Source organism: Malaclemys terrapin, chromosome 4, assembly GCF_027887155.1.
Source record: "Malaclemys terrapin pileata isolate rMalTer1 chromosome 4, rMalTer1.hap1, whole genome shotgun sequence".
NCBI classification, from domain to species: Eukaryota; Metazoa; Chordata; order Testudines; family Emydidae; genus Malaclemys; species Malaclemys terrapin.
In genome coordinates, this window is record NC_071508.1 from 1,400,387 (window position 1) to 1,416,030 (window position 15,644).

Genomic DNA, 15,644 nt, shown 5'->3' on the forward strand with positions numbered 1-15,644 from the left:
GCTCCAGCCACGGACGAATATGAAAAGAAAATTTTGTTAGCCTCAGATTTTGTGACATCTTATGACCTTCCTTGGGCTTTGGCCAAGTGGGGTCCCAGTTCCCACAAGCCCCCTGGTTCCGAACGCCCGCCGAGGTACCGAGCGCGGGACGGCGCCCCCGAGGCTGGTACCTGGGTACCGTGCTCGTAGCTCTGGGCCACCTCGCGGGGATGCTCCAGGACCGGTCCGTGGAGTAACCCCCCAGACAGCCTGATCCGGACGTTTTCCCATCCGCTTCAGCCCAAGCCGCCCTAGTGTCCCGGGGCACTGGGCATCAGCGGGGTGGGTCGTGCGGGGACCAGGCCAACGCCAGAGGGCACCTGCCCTCCAAGGGGGCGCCGAGGCGGGGAGGGACCATCCTTCCCTGGGCCAGCGGCTGTCGGGGAGCACGGAGACGAGCTTCGAGCTCCACGGGGCTGTTCAGCGGGTCGGAGTAAGACCCCCGGGCACTGAGCACGGGGTCATGACGACCCCTCCCCAGGGTGGGCTACGGCTCGACCTGCCTCGGCGTCACTGTTAGCCCAGCACAGGAGAGAGGGCGTATGGAGAGCGGGAGAGAGATAGATAAATGGAGTGGGGGGACTGGGAGCCAGGACTCCTGGGTTCTCTCCCCAGCTCTGAGTGGGGAGCGGGGGCTGGTGGGTTAGAGCAGGGGGGACTGGGAGCCAGGACTCCTGGGTTCTATTCCCGCTGTCCCCCTTCACAGCCCCCCTAATGTCCCTTTGAAGGGCTGAGAATGTAACACCCCAAACGTGTGACATTCACATTTCACAGGAGGGTGGGGAATGGAACACGGGGCCTTTCCCCTCGGGGGGGGGGCAGCTCTTCTCCAACGCCTCCCCTGGACTTTCCCCTGGGCCATTCTGGCGTGCCCAGGTTGCGTGCCAAGGGTTGGCGTGGGGTGTGTGTTCCCAGCGGGTGGGGCTGTGTGCTGGCACCTGCTGCATCCCAGCCCGACCCTGGGTCTCGTGAACTCCCTGCCATCCCAGCACACCCCCCCGTGCGTCTCAAGTGGGTGCTGTGCCACAGGGAGTGGGGCGGGGGGGGTTGGCAGGGGGAGCAGGGCAGGGGGCTTGCCAGGGGGCTGAGGAACAAATCACCCTCCCTCTGGAATGAGATTAGCCACATCTGGAGTTAATCCGGAGTGACTCCAGGGAGAGCCCTTTGTTCTGGCTAAACTTAATCCGCTTTGGAATCGGGTTCAGCTGAACCAGGGGAGGGCGCTCTCATTGTGGGTGTGTCCACACGGGCACAACCAGGGGAGCAAATGCCAGTTCGTTTCAGCTGTGAATTTATAGCAGAGTTAGTAAACCCCTCTGGGGGTGCTCTCTTTCTAATTCAGTTTCACTTCACTTCCCAAGGCCTTGTCTTCATGGGGACAGAAATTAATCTGACCCAGCCAAAATGGTGACTTTCAAGTGGATTCATTAACCTCTGTTAAACCCTGTGTGGATGCTTTCGTTCCAAATCCACATGGCTTCGCCTGTCGTAGCTCCTGGACTGTTCCCCCAGCGTTGTGGGGGGGAGCGCAATCGGCTCCCCCCTCAGCTGCCCGGCTCCGCACCTGCTCCAGCGTCCCTGCCCAGAGTTGGATGCAGGAGTCCAGACTGACTCCATGCCCGTCGCTTATTAAGTTGGTCACAGGGAGGAGGAGAGCTGGGGCAAGGGGAAACTGAGGCAGGGCCCCCTGAACTTGACGGGACGCCTTGATGGGGGTCTTCTCCGTTCGCAGGACTTGGCACAGTGTCGAGACCTTCTGGGATTTCAATCCCTTCCCTCCAAAAGATGTTCTTCATACAATCATAGAATATCAGGGTTGGAAGGTGTAGTAGTTCCGGGGTGGGGCTCGTTCCTTCCTGGGGCGCCTGAAAGCCAGGCCGCCCCGCTACAAAGCGAATAACAGTTCAGGGCCCCGACCTTTGGGTAGGGGCTAAGCACCCAATTGACAGTTCAGGGCTCAGGCCCTTATGCAGGGGCTGAGCAGACAATTCCCAGTTCTGAGCTCAGGCCCTTTGTGCAGGGGCTGAGCGGCCAATTAACAGTTCTGGGCTCAGGCCCTTTGTGCAGGGGCTGAGCAGACAATTAACAGTTCTGAGCTCAGGCCCTTTGTGCAGGGGCTGAGCAGACAATTAACAGTTCTGAGCTCAGGCCCTTTGTGCAGGGGCTGAGCAGACAATGAACAGCTCCGGCCCTGGGTCAGGGCGGGGCAGCAAACCAATAGTCAGTCAGAGGCCCAGGCCTTGTAGCAGGGGCTGGGTCAGTTTGGGTTAGCCCAGGCCCTAGGTCAGGGCAGGGCAGCCAACGGATAGTCTGTCAGGGGCCCAGGCCCCTTGGACAAGGAGGAGGAGAGACTGCCACCCGGCGCGGGGTGGCAGGGGGGGAACACAGGCCCGCCCACTCCACTGTGTTCCAGCCCGGGGCCCTATCCGCAGCAGTCCGTCTGCCGCGCAGTCAGTGGGGATCCTGACCGCAACACACTGACATGGGTTCGGGGTCTGCTATCCCCGGGCCACTTCCCATCTCCTCCTCCATGGGTACCTGCTCCTCCTGAGTTCCGTCTGCTGGGTCACAGATCATGGGCTCCTCCGGGCCCCGAGCACCAGGTAGGTCTGTCGCTCCCTCTGGGCCCTCGGCGGGGGGAAGCTCAGACCGCTCCTCAGGATACCGGGCTCTCGGCCGGCTCGGCCAGTCCTCCTCAGGGTACCGGGCTCTCGGCCGGCTCGGCCAGTCCTCCTCGGGATACCGGGCTCTCGGCCGGCTCGGCCAGTCCTCCTCGGGATACCGGGCTCTCGGCCGGCTCGGCCAGTCCTCCTCGGGATACCGGGCTCTCGGCCGGCTCGGCCAGTCCTCCTCGGGATACCGGGCTCTCGGCCGGCTCGGCCAGTCCTCCTCGGGATACCGGGCTCTCGGCCGGCTCGGCCAGTCCTCCTCGGGATACCGGGCTCTCGGCCGGCTCGGCCAGTCCTCCTCGGGATACCGGGCTCTCGGCCGGCTCGGCCAGTCCTCCTCGGGATACCGGGCTCTCGGCCGGCTCGGCCAGTCCTCCTCGGGATACCGGGCTCTCGGCCGGCTCGGCCAGTCCTCCTCGGGATACCGGGCTCTCGGCCAGTCCTCCTCTGGGTATCGGGCTCTCGGCAGGCTCAGGTCCGTGGGAGCTCGGGCACCAGCGTCTGTCCTCTCCCGCTGCCGGCCCGCTACTGAGCGCTGGGGCCTGGCCTTTATACTTCCTGTCCTGCCCCTTGACTTCCGGGGGGCGGGGACAGGCCGCGGTGGCTCCGCCCACTCTGGCGGCTTTTCTGGCTCATCCCTTCCTGGGGCGCCTGGAAGCCAGGCCGCCCCGCTACAGAAGGGATCTCAGGAGATCATCTAGTCCAACCCCCTGCTCAAAGCAGGACCAATTCCCAGCTAAATCATCCCAGCCAGGGCTTTGTCAAGCCGGGCCTTAAAAACCTCCAAGGAAGGAGACTCCACCACCTCCCTAGGTAACCCATTCCAGTGCTTCACCACCCTCCTAGTGACATAGTGTTTCCTAATATCCAACCTGGACCTCCCCCACTGCAACTTGAGACCATTACTCCTTGTTCTGTCATCTGCCACCACTGAGAACAGCCGAGCTCCATCCTCTTTGGAACCCCCCTTCAGGTAGTTGAAGGCTGCTATCAAATCCCCCCTCCCTCTTCTCTTCTGGAGACTAAACAATCCCAGTTCCCTCAGCCTCTCCTCATAAGTCATGTACTCCAGACCCCTGATCATTTTTGTTGCCCTCCACTGGACTCTTTCCAATTTTTCCGCATCCTTCTTGTAGTGTGGGGCCCAAAACTGGACACAGTACTCCAGATGAGGCCTCACCAATGTCGAATAGAGGGGAATGATCACGTCCCTCGATCTGCTGGCAATGCCCCTACTTATACAGCCCAAAATGCCATTAGCCTTCTTGGCACCCAGGGCAGGTAGATGTTGAGCTGGTGGTCGCTGATGTCAAGACAAGGGTCCAAGCCCATATACAGGGGGCTGCAGGGAGCGGGGCGGGGGCTCAGCAGGGGGCGCTCTCCCCTGGCAAGTGGGGCTGGCCCCAGGGCGGCGCTAGGGGGCGCTGTGCTGCAGGGAGCGGGGCGGGGGGCTCAGCAGGGGGCGCTCTCCCCTGGCAGTCAGGGCTGGCCCCAGTGCGGCGCTAAGGGGCGCTGTGGGGTAGGGCTCAGCAGGGGGCGCTCTCCCCTGGCAGGTGGGGCTGGCCCCAGGGCGGCGCTAGGGGGCGCTGTGGGGCAGGGAGCGGGGCGGGGGCTCAGCAGGGGGCGCTCTCCCCTGCCAGTCAGGGGTGGCCCCAAGGCCCCAGGGCGCTGCGGGGGGGCTGTGCTGCAGGGAGCGGGGGGGGAGTAGGGGGTGCTCTCTACTCTTGCACCCCAGTTTTTTTATTGGGGTGTCCCCAGTGTAGATCCATTTGCTCCCCCCCCCCGAGTGGGTTCCCCAGCAGATAGCCCCCGACCTGCTCACGGGGCCAGTGGGACAGAGGGTGGGGAGGGGCCCAGGGTGTTGCAATGGGTTTATGATGTTTGCGCAGCCAGCGTCAGACCTCTCCCCATGGCCCCTATAAGAGTGGGGGTCACCCTGGACGGCGCCCAGCGCCCCAGCTGCCGACAGACCCGGAGACACGCGGCGTGAGTGACAGGACGTGGGGCCTGTCCCCTCCGGGGGGCGCTGGCTCCGATCCGGCCACAGAGCAGGGATGTGCTGGCGCAGGGGGGCTGGGGTGACTCATGGAGCCTTTTCTCTCTAGGGGGCATCAGCTCCCCTCCGGCCCCACGGCGGGACAGGCTGGCTCCGTGTGGGGGAGGGGACAGGCCCCACAGCCCCAAATGAATGAAAACCTACCCAGAATAACCTAATTGCCCCCCATTGTCTTCCCACAATGCTTCGCTGCAGCCTCCTCCTTGCCCTTTGCCTGGCCATCGCTGGCAATGCCAGTAACTTTGGGGTGACCAGGGACCGGGGCAGAGCGGGGGGCTGGGCAGGGGGTGCTGTGCCGCGGGGAGCAGCTGGGGTGTAGCCCCCCTTTAACCCTTTCCTCTCTGGATCCTTTTCGGGCCAGTCCAAGTCAGCCGCTTGTCCTTCTCGGGGGAGTACTGAACCAGCTCGATGGGCCCATCACTGCCCTTCGGGTCCGAGTGAACTGGGGTGAGAGCCCGGAGGGGGGGGGGGGCAGCAGGGGCTGCGGGGCGGGAGTGAGGGGCACCGGCAGAGCTGGGGGGGCAGCAGGGGCTGTGGGGCGGGAGTGAGGGGCACCGGCAGAGCTGGGGGGCAGAGCTGGGCTAGCAGGGGCTGCGGGTCGGGAGTGAGGGGCACCGGCAGAGCTGGGGGGCAGAGCTGGGCTAGCAGGGGCTGCGGGTCGGGAGTGAGGGGCACCGGCAGAGCTGGGGGGCAGAGCTGGGCTAGCAGGGGCTGCGGGTCGGGAGTGAGGGGCACTGGCAGAGCTGGGGGGGGCTGGGCTGGGCTGGCAGGGGCTGCGGGTCGGGAGTGAGGGGCACCGGCAGAGCTGGGGGGGGCTGGGCTGGCAGGGGCTGCGGGTCGGGAGTGAGGGGCACCGGCAGAGCTGGGGGAGCCCAGGGCCAGGGTGCGGGGGGCTGCGGGGCGGGACTGAGGTGCGTCTCCCCCAGGCTGCAGGTGCGTTACGGTCTCAGTGGAGCGACTACGTGGGTGGCTCCTGGGGGGCCCTGGAGGAGATTTCCCTGCACCCCGGCGAGTCGGTCGTGCAGGTGTCGGGGAAGGACAAGCTCTACCTGCGCTGCCACTTCTCCTTCGGCAAGGACACGGGCACCAGCTTCACCGCTGCCCCCCTGCCCCCCCGCACCGTCCTGCGCTACCCGAGTGGCCGCGCCGGGGCTGTCATCAACGCCCTCGGCTTCCACTGGGCCTCCTGGCCCTTCCACAGGGGCTGGCCTGGGAGCTGGGGCTGGGGGAGCACGGGCCCATAGGAGGCGCTGTTCTGGAGGGCCCTGGGGGGCCGGATAGTCTGGCAGGTGTTGGGGGGAGCATGGAGGTGATTGGGGGTTGGCTTGCAATGGGCAGCCGGGGGCGGGGGCAGAGGATCCTGGAGGGGGTAGAAGACAGGCACATCCCGGGCCCCAGGTGGATTTTCTCTCCGTCTATCTGTCTGTCCTCCCTCTTCCCAGCCTCCTCACTTCGGCTTCGCACCCCTTCGCTCCCTCTTCCATTGCCTCTCCCTCGCTCGCCCAGCCCCCTCCCGAGCCCCCCTTGCCGGGACCCCCCTAGTGTTAGCCCCCCGCCCACGTCCGCACGTGTCACGACACAATAAACCAGCAGCCACTTGGCACCAGCACAAACCGGCTCTTCGTCGTGTCTTCAGAGTATTCGCCCCCTCAGGGCCCCTGTGGGATAGGGCCCCCCAGCGCTCCCCCAGGCCTCCCTTCCCCCTGGGGGTCCCCCCACCCTGACACCCAAACCCACCCTGCACCAGGGCCTTGAACTGAATTGGCCACTAGGTGGCAGCAGGAGGCAACAAAAGAAACCATCCGCAGCAGAAAATTGGGAATGGGATCGGGGCCTTTCCCCTCTAGGGGGCGCTGGCCCCGAGCCGGCCCTGGGGGGCGCTGGCTGGATCGGGGGGGGGGAACGGGATCGGGGCCTTTCCCCTCTAGGGGGCGCTGGCCCCGAGCCGGCCCTGGGGGGCGCTGGCTGGATCGGGGGGGGGGAACGGGATCGGGGCCTTTCCCCTCTAGGGGGCGCTGGCCCCGAGCCGGCCCTGGGGGGCGCTGGCTGGATCGGGGGGGGGGAACGGGATCGGGGCCTTTCCCCTCTAGGGGGCGCTGGCCCCGAGCCGGCCCTGGGGGGCGCTGGCTGGATCGGGGGGGGGGAACGGGATCGGGGCCTTTCCCCTCTAGGGGGCGCTGGCCCCGAGCCGGCCCTGGGGGGCGCTGGCTGGATCGGGGGTGGGGAACGGGATCGGGGCCTTTCCCTCTCTAGGGGGCGCTGGCCCCGAGCCGGCCCTGGGGGGCGCTGGCTGGATCGGGGGTGGGGAACGGGATCGGGGCCTTTCCCTCTCTAGGGGGCGCTGGCCCCGAGCCGGCCCTGGGGGGCGCTGGCTGGATCGGGGGTGGGGAACGGGATCGGGGCCTTTCCCTCTCTAGGGGGCGCTGGCCCCGAGCCGGCCCTGGGGGGCGCTGGCTGGATCGGGGGTGGGGAACGGGATCGGGGCCTTTCCCTCTCTAGGGGGCGCTGGCCCCGAGCCGGCCCTGGGGGGCGCTGGCTGGATCGGGGGTGGGGAACGGGATCGGGGCCTTTCCCTCTCTAGGGGGCGCTGGCCCCGAGCCGGCCCTGGGGGGCGCTGGCTGGATCGGGGGTGGGGAACGGGATCGGGGCCTTTCCCTCTCTAGGGGGCGCTGGCCCCGAGCCGGCCCTGGGGGGCGCTGGCTGGATCGGGGGTGGGGAACGGGATCGGGGCCTTTCCCTCTCTAGGGGGCGCTGGCCCCGAGCCGGCCCTGGGGGGCGCTGGCTGGATCGGGGGTGGGGAACGGGATCGGGGCCTTTCCCTCTCTAGGGGGCGCTGGCCCCGAGCCGGCCCTGGGGGGCGCTGGCTGGATCGGGGGTGGGGAACGGGATCGGGGCCTTTCCCTCTCTAGGGGGCGCTGGTCCCGAGCCGGCCCTGGGGGGCGCTGGCTGGATCGGGGGTGGGGAATGGGATCGGGGCCTTTCCCCTCTAGGGGACGCTGGCCCCGAGCCGGCCCTGGGGGGCGCTGGCTGGATCGGGGGTGGGGAATGGGATCGGGGCCTTTCCCCTCTAGGGGACGCTGGCCCCGAGCCGGCCCTGGGGGGCGCTGGCTGGATCGGGGGTGGGGAATGGGATCGGGGCCTTTCCCCTCTAGGGGGCGCTGGCTCCGATCTGGCCTGAAACCAGGTTAATTACCACATGGGGGGAGGCCTGGTTCTTTGGCGGAGGGGGCGAGGGAGGTAACCCAATCCGCAGGCTGAACGCTCGTGCTCGGTAAGAGAAGTAAATAGGTTTCGGAGAAGCGGCCGTGTCAGTCTGTATCCGCAATAAGAACCGGAGTCCTTGTGGCACCTTCGAGACTAACACATTTATTTCAGCATCCGCGAATCAGTGGCTCTAAATCGGATAAGTAAATAGGACAGCCGGCTGCAAAGACCGGACGTCGGAGCCAGCTACGGGAAGTGGGAGAACCCACAGGGCATCGCTGACAGTGAACAGACCCCAAGGACTGTCAGGGGCTCACAGCTCGTGCCCGCTCATGGCCCCGTGCGGTCCGTGGGGGGTGCCCCTTTCAGTGCGACAGCCCTTCTCGGGGGTCCACTCTCTCCCGGGGTCAGGCCCCTCCACCTCCTGGAGCCGCACCTCTCGGAGCCTTAGCACGTCTGTCTCTGCCGTGGGCCCCTGCAGGGAGTCCCCTCGCTCTGGGTCCCCGGGGCCTCCACTACCAGAGGGAATAATGCGCCCCCCACACCCCCGTTCTCTAGTAGGGTTACCATACTTAACAAATAAAAAAAGAGGACCCTCCACGGGGTCCTGGCCCCGCCCATTTCCCACCCCCCAGCCCCGCCCCAACTCCGCCCCTTCCCCGCCCCAGGTTCTGAGAGTCAGTTCTCTCTCTCCAGAGATGTGTCATTAACACACCTGAAGTTATGGGAATTGTTTTGTGTGGTTGTCACTAAAACATGCTGTGAGCCGGGGGATCAGTCCGGAACACGGCTGGACAGCGCTGGGCTCATTAAAGACATTTACATATAAAGGCCCTGCTCCAACGCTCGGGTTTCCTTTGCGTACCCTGAGCTCTGCGGGACACACCGGATTGTGCCTGTCCCAGTATCAGACACTCAACCACCAGGTGGTGACTGTGGGAGCCCTGGAGGGCGTGTTACTCTCTGTGGCACCACAGGAGAAGGGGCAGCGACACCCCGGCTGGGAAAAGGACCAATTGCAGTGCTGGGTACGAGGTGGGGTCACAGCTACACACAGACTAAACCTACATTCCCATATACCTGCCCCATGCAAATCCCAGATTATCCAGACGGGTTGATTGCTCGGTAGGGGCCCCAAAGCTCGCCCACAAAGCGCCAGGCCCCAAGCACCGTCCCGGGCCCACCGTGAGGGACTGACACCGCTGGACAATGCAGTCTGTCCGTCCATCGTACGAGGGAAGATGGAGATCAAGGGACAGATGGGGCAGGAACGGATGGGTGGTAAAGTAAGGTGGCTGGATAAGTTATCTTGGGGTGCAGGAGGGGGTTTGGGGTGCTGGCTCTGGGAGGGGTTCAGGGCTGGGGCAGGGGATGGGGTGTAGGAGGGGGTTCAGGCTGCTGGCACTGGGGGTGCAGGAGGGGGTTCAGGGTGCTGGCTCTGGGAGGGGTGTGCCGTTAGGAGTGTGATAGAATATCTCATTGACAGGTGACAGGGCCAGAGAGTTAATTACCTCCCAGACTGACCTGACCCAGGGCCCAACTGTAGCGACTGGTTCGGAAGATCTGTTCATGAGCAGAGCTGGGAAATGCAGCCGGGGTTGTTAGAGGTAGACGGGAACTGGGTGCTCAGGGCTTGTGGGGTCAGCAAACAAGTCTGGTCTATCGCTAGAGCTTTGATTCAAAGGTCAAAACAGGAATATTAACATTTATGATGATACTTGAGGGAAATAGTATTATTGTCTCTGTCTCTTTGAAGGTTGTGGTGACCTAGATCTGAACTGTTTAATGGATAAATGACCCTGTGCTAATTGCCAGGATGTTTGGAAGGAGAATTAAGCCTATTGTTTTCTCAGGCCGAAAGGCTGCTGGAAATGTATAAGACCCTGGGACACGATCCTGCTTCATCTCAGATCTGCTTTGGGTTTCAAGAGGGGGAAACCTTAAGCCACAAGGATTGAGATCCCCAGTCGCTGACTGGAGCCACCCTGAATATGGACATTGGACTATAACTTCTGGACTATTTCTAAAAGGACTTTTGGCAACGACAAGCTCATCTCTGCTGTGTCTGAACCTCAAGAATTGAATTCGAGTCTGTCTGTATATTGATCTTTTAACCAGCACTCTCTCCCTTTTCTTTTTTAATACATTTTAGCTTAGTTAATAAGAATTGGCTGTAGCGTGTATTTTGGGTAAGATCTAAGTTATAATTGAACCTGGGTGTGTGGCTGATCCTTTGGGGTTGGAAGAACCTTTTCTTTTATATGAAGAGATCAGATTGTCAGGAATCCTCATCATATCTGACGTGTGTGTCTGGACGGAGGCCGGACGCTGGGCACTTTAAGGGAACTGCGTTGGTTGGACTCTGAGTAACCAGTGAGGTAATACAGAGGCTGGTTGGTAAATCTAAGTATTGGAATAACCACCAGCGTTTGGAGTTTGTCTGCCCCGTTCTGTTTGCAGTTCACCCTGATTGAGTGACCTCAGCCGGCTCCCACGGGCAGCACCGTCACAGGGAGTTTGGGTGCAGGAGGGGGCTCTGGGCTGGGGCACAGAATTGGGGTGCAGGAGAGGGTTGGGGGTGCAGGGGGTTGGGGTGCTGGCTCTGGGATGGCTCAGAGCTGGGGCAGAAGGTTCAGGGTGCAGGAGGGGCTATGGGGTGCACGGTGGGTTGGGGTGCTGGCTCCGGGGGGGGGCTCAGAGCTGGGGGTTGGGTGCAGGGGGTTCAGGGTGCAGGTTGGGGTATGGGGTGCAGGGGGTTGGGGGGCTCAGGGCTGGGGATTAGGTGCAAGAGGGGGTTCAGGCTGCTGGAGGAGGTTCAGGTATCAGGAATGGGTTTGGGGTGCAGGAGCGGGTTCAGGATGCAGGGGGATGGGGTACAGGAGGGGGTTTGGGGTACAGTCTCCAGGAGGGGGCTCAGGGCTGGGGGTTGGGGTTCAGGGGTGGGTTCAGGTGCAGGGGGGTTGGGGTGCTGGCTCTGGGAGGGAGCTCAGGGCTGGGGCAGAAGGTTTGGGGTGCAGGAGGCCGGCTGGGGAGCACTGGGCTAGCGGGACCTGTAACCACTGAGCTGGGGCGTTAGCGCCGTGCCTTGTCTGCAGGAAACGTGGCCAGGCGCATTCGCCGCTAAACCACGTCCCGTGGGCTCATTGGGCAAGTGGGTCAGAGCTGGCTGGATGGGCAGCGTGTGCAGAGTTTGGGGGTACAGGGGTGCACCAGTCCTGGGGGGGTTGCTGTGTGCAGGGTTTGGAGGTACAAGGGGCACCAGTCCCTGGGGTCAGGTCACTGGGGTCAGGGTTTGGAGGGTATGTGGGGGGGCACTGGGTGCAGGGTTTGGGAGTACAGGGGGGCACCAGGCTGTGGGGGTGGTTCTTTGGGTGCAGAGTTTGGGGGTATGTGGGGGGCACCAGTCCCTGGGGCAGGTCGTTGGGTGCAGGGTTTGCTGTGTCAGCAGGGAGCTTGTTAGCCGTGGTTGTGGCCATGGCTAACGGACGCTCCCCCCACCTGAGTGGTGATTTCGCAGCATCCCCCGAGATAAGGCAGCGCGAGGTGGAGGGAGGCTCTCGGCCGGGCCGTTGGTCGAGGGGCCGTTACACCGCAAGTCACTAATATCAGTCACTCCGGGTCTGGCGCAAGTGATGGGTATCAGCGCCGAGGGACAGTGATGGACGGGACTGGGGGGTAGGGCTGAGCTGGTGATAACTGGGGGGTCAGCTCCCCATGGGCACATGCCCAGCAATTCTGCACATGGGGGGACCAGGTGCCTGGCCCAGCTCCCTTTCCAGGGCTCCTCGCGGGATCTGTCCTGGTGCCAGTGGCTCCGTGACCTTCTGGGGTTCACAACCTCGTTGGGGTTCATCCCCAGCTCTTCACCTGACTCACGTGAGTCCGCTGGGTGCCCCACATACCCCCCCCAAACCTGCACCTAGTGACCCGCCTCCAGCATCTTCCCAGCCATGTCTCCAGAGGTCGTGGGGGGGGGGCACGTGGGGACCTCCCACCGCCCGGCCTTTCCCTGAGCCGTATCCTGCCCTTCTCCTGGGGGTCCCCTCCTGCATCCAGAGCGGTGCCCGGCTCCATGCCTGCGGCCGCTTTCTGCTACCAGCTGCCTGGCTTTAGCGTCAGCCCCGGGCATCCCGCCTGGACGGGTGTGGGGCCAGCACCCACCCTGGGGGGAGAAACCGCCTGGACACACCTGGGAGGGCCACAGACCCCAGGGCAAACATTACAGCTACGTCTACCAGCTCATCATCTCCACCAACCAGGGGCGCATCTTCTTCGGCCATCCGTACGGCAACTTCTCCAACGCTGTCCTGCACCGAGTACCTGGCCTTCATCACAGGGCACTACAGCGGGTCGTGCCTCATGGGCATCGCCATGCACTGGGCTGAACCTCGGAGACGGGAGTGAGAGCGCCACGGCGGGGTCCCAGTGCCAGGGAGTTCCCCAGGCTAAGGGCAGCTTTTCTCCATTTCCCTTCTTCGCTTCCAGGCCAGAGATCAAGGCCAATTCCTTACTAGAAGTAGCAGTTGATTAATTAGCAGGGAGGGGAGAGAGGGATTGGGGGAGGGTCGGTGGGTTTGGGGGTCAGTGAGGGGAGAGAAGGATGGGGGGAGGGTTGGTGGTTTTGGGGGGCAGCGAGGCGAGAGAGGGTTACATTATCTCATGAAATTAAGAAGCAGGAAAATCAAGTGGCGGGCTGTTCCGCAGGCTAACCCCTATCGCTGTGTTTACCTCCTTGTACCCTCTCCTTCGGGCAGGGTGGTACCAATGCTTTACCATAAATAGTTGTTTATTAACTGCAGCCTGTTTGCGCTAACAAGGTGCTAATTAAAACTCTAACACATGAAATTCTGCTCTCCGGTTTCTTGGATTCTCAGGGGTGTGTAGTTGGGGCTGTTTATTCTGTCAGCGAGGAGGAGGTGGGTGGGCGTGGGTCAGGCCTAGTGGTTAGAGCGAGTGTTGGTAGCCAGGAAACAATGCCAGGGGTCAGAGCGGGTTGTGGGGGGGGGGGGGGGAGGACACAACCCCAAATTGCCAAGTTGGGCATTGGACCTAGCTGGGGGACAAAACAAGAAGGGGCCACCCTGTCACGGACTCACAGATCGTGCCCACTCTTGGCCCTGTGGGGGGTGCCCCTTTCAGTGCGACAGTCCTTCTCGGGGTCCATTCTCTCTCGGGGTCAGGCCCCTCCACCTCCTGGAACCGCACCTCTCTGAGCATTAGCACGTCTGTCTCTGCCGTGGGCCCCCTCAGGGAGTCCCCTCGCTCTGGACCCCCGGGGCCTCCGCCCCCGAAGGGGTTGATGCCCCCCCGCCCTGTTCTCTAGCCCAGAGCGACTCTCAGCCAGCGTAACACAGGAGGGTTTATTGAGCATTGAACACAGCACAGGAAACTCTCAGGGCCTCAGGCCTGGCCTCCCTCAGCCCAGCACACCCCAGTCTCCCTGCATCCAGGGGGGGCTCTGCCTGCTCCCCCTCTCCAGCCCAGAGCCCCCCTGCTCCCACCTGGGCATCTGAGATCCCAAGCCCCCCTCTGTCCATTGCCTCTTCTGTCCTCTGGCCCCTCTGGCTGGAACCGGCGGGTCAGGTCACGGGGTCATCTTTTTACAGCCCATTGTTCTCCCACTGGCCAGAACCAGATAAACTCCTGAGCTGGGTCTCCGGGTCGTCAGGTCACCTGTCGCTGGGGTATTCATCCTCCAGGCCATCGGCTGGGGTCCTAAGCTCCCTCTCTGGTCCTGTGTTACAAACTCCTTCTCCCCTCCCTCGTTAAACCAGTAACCCCCAGGGACACTGAGTCCTACCCCCTCTGCATGCAAACCATTAGAAAACCACGAAAAAATCCCCCACTCCGTCACATCTCTCCCCCCCTTTGAGGCTGAACGGAGCAGGGTCACTTAGCCAGTGACCTGGGGAAGTTCAGGGCCCCCACCCCGTGGTACAGCATTGCCTATAACCTTGGCACTCCCCCTCCCCCGGCACAGCTTTCTCGACTGCACCCCACTGGACTGGCGCTGCCCCCTCTTGGGGGGCTTCCACCCAGTTGACACCCCACGGGTTCTGCTTGGCCGCCATTTCCTTCATCTTCAGGCACTGGGCCACCTTGTGCCCCTTTTGGCCACAGTAATTACATTTCAGGTCCCTCAAGTCCCACCTTGGAGGGGTCTCGGGGTGACTCCCCTTCTGAGTCCCCAAGGTGGGTCTCCCTCCTGCCCCCGATCTGCTGTCCACGAACTCATCTGCCAGTGCCCCTGCACTGCGCAGAGCCTTGGGCTTCCGGACCACTAGCCACATCTTAAGGTCCGGAGGGCAGATGTCATACAGCTGCTCCAACCCCACCAGGTTATACATGTCCTCTGCGGTCGTGGCCCCTGTGCCCTTCCCCCACTTACGGAGATATTCCTCCAGCAGGTTGGTGACTTCCTTGTAAGTGACACCTCAGGCCTTGCGCACACCCTGGAATCGCTTCCTGTACACCTCGGGGGTCAGTTCAAACTTCAGCAGCAAAGCCTGAACACCTCTAGGGCCTGGGGACCCAGCAGGGGGGTCAGACAGCGAAGCCTGTCTGCGGGGTCAATCTGGTTCAGTTCACAAGCCTTCTCAAAGGCTGTGAGAGAGGCATCAATATCTCCCCCCCCCCCCCAAACTGGGGCAGCAGATTGGTATCTAGATTCCCTCCCAACACTGGCGTCTCAGGGCCCTTCCCCACTTACCCCGTGGCAGGCCCTCTTGGCCCGCCTGTCGCCCAGCTCCAACTCGTGCTTCCGCTGTTCTACACGGTCCGCTCGTTCTCTCTCTCTGTCCACCAGCCTCCGATCCTCCAGCTCCAGCTCCTTCGCTTTCAGCTCCAGCTCCCGCACCCGGACTCACAGGTTGTGCCCACTCTTGGCCTCGTGTGATCTGTGGGGGGTGCCCCTTTCAGTGCGACAGCCCTTCTCGGGGGTCCCCTCTCTCTCGGGAGTTAAGCCCCTCCACCTCCTGGAGCCGCACCTCTCGGAGCCTTAGCACGTCTGTCTCTGCCATGGGCCCCCTCAGGGAGTCCACTCGCTCTCCAGTCGCTACACAGACTGCCCCCCCCGGCTACTCCCCGGCTCTCCGGGCACCCCGGGAGCCCCCCTAGGGTCTGGAGCCTGCACCTCAGACGGGTCATTCTCTACAAGCTGAGCAATCAGCCGCTCCTTAGTGAGTCTCCCCACGCTCAGCCCCCTCTCCCTGCACAGACGGGCCAGGTCGCTCTTACGGAGCTGGTTCTAGGCCATTTCCAGGCTGGTTCCGTTCAATACCCTCGTTCTACCGCTGGCAGCCACTCACTGCAAAGCGCCTGCGCCCGCAGCCAACCGTCTATAGGGTGCATCCATGAAATATCCCACTGCTGACACCACGTTGTCACGGACTCACAGATCTGAGATCACCGGCCCCAAGCCCCGTCTGTGCATTGTCTTCCCTCCAGGTAAACAGGGTCACTGGGCCTCCTCTCCTCTCTTCTGTCCTCTGGCCCCTCTGGCTGGAACCGGCTGGTCAGGTCACTGGGGTCCTCTCTTCTCATTGTCCTCCCACTGGCCAGAACCAGCTGCAATTCCTGAGCTGGGCCTACTGGTCACCAGGTCACCACTTGCTGGGGTATCCAGGCCATCGGCTGGGTCCCAAGTTCCCTCTCCGGTCCTCTGTAACAACAAACTC

General features: G+C 63.2%; 1 pseudogene; it reads left to right on the forward strand.

The window, feature by feature from the left end:
• The first annotated feature begins 4,945 nt into the window (after window positions 1-4,945).
• LOC128835515 (uncharacterized) lies at window positions 4,946-12,353 on the forward strand (annotated as a pseudogene).
• Window positions 12,354-15,644: the final 3,291 nt, after the last annotated feature.